The sequence below is a fragment of the Hyla sarda genome, chromosome 11 (assembly GCF_029499605.1).
Source record: "Hyla sarda isolate aHylSar1 chromosome 11, aHylSar1.hap1, whole genome shotgun sequence".
Taxonomy (NCBI): Eukaryota; Metazoa; Chordata; class Amphibia; order Anura; family Hylidae; genus Hyla; species Hyla sarda.
Genome location: NC_079199.1, coordinates 31,762,286 through 31,763,286, shown reverse-complemented (window position 1 = coordinate 31,763,286; position 1,001 = coordinate 31,762,286).

Genomic DNA, 1,001 nt, shown 5'->3' with positions numbered 1-1,001 from the left:
TACTGCCTTCTTTTGGCTACACCAGCAGGGAAAAAATAACAGAGATAAAGATAGGTTGAGGCAATATCCTCATAGGTGATCAATATCAGATCATTGACTGGTGACTTGAAGGTATTGTGGTTCTTGTGCTGCAGCATTATTTATGTTTATCTACATACATTTTCCATATTATCCGAGATTAACATCTATGTGCTGAACGTGAGAAGAGGGCCACCAATAGTGGTAATGGTTAGATTATTTTTTATCTTCTATTAAGTTCAATGTAAGAAATAAATAAGACTAATAGTGTATTAAGTTTAAAAACTGTTATTTGCTCTCTTTACTGCACTTCTTAAGAAAGGTGGCACAAGATTGTGTTTTATTTTATAAGTATTCTAGGTTTATATGGGCCGGTACAATCGGTAAATGCTGCATGCAGCCTCCATACAATGTGTTAGCTCTTTGACCTGGAAATTCTGAATAATTCAAACCAACAGTTGCCATTGGCCAAAGGGATACTGAGGGCTAAAGGAAAGTTAATGGTACAGTAGTATATTACTATATTATATTATTTCATCTATTGCACATACTAAACTGAACCTTCTCATTTTTATGGGTAAGAACCCATTCAGCAGATCCCATACTCGCCTATAGCCATGACCCCTTTTAATGGAGCAGCTCACTGATTCTCAACCCGACTGCACTTGGGTAGGATACAATGTTAGACACTTAAAGGGGTATAATTGCTTTATACATCTTATTCCCTATCCAAAGCATTGGGGATAACAGGTAGGATCGCAGGGGTCCCGCCGCTGGGGACCCCCACGATCTCAGTGCAACCCCCGGCATTCTGTGCTGGGTGCTGCCTCCAAGACGGGGACGTCACTGCCACGCCTCTAGTGACATCACGTCACACCCCATCCATTCATGTCTATGGGAGGGGGCGTGACGGATGTCACGCCCCCTCCCATAGACATGAATGGATGGGGTGTGGCGTGATGTCACCAGGGGCATGGCGTAAC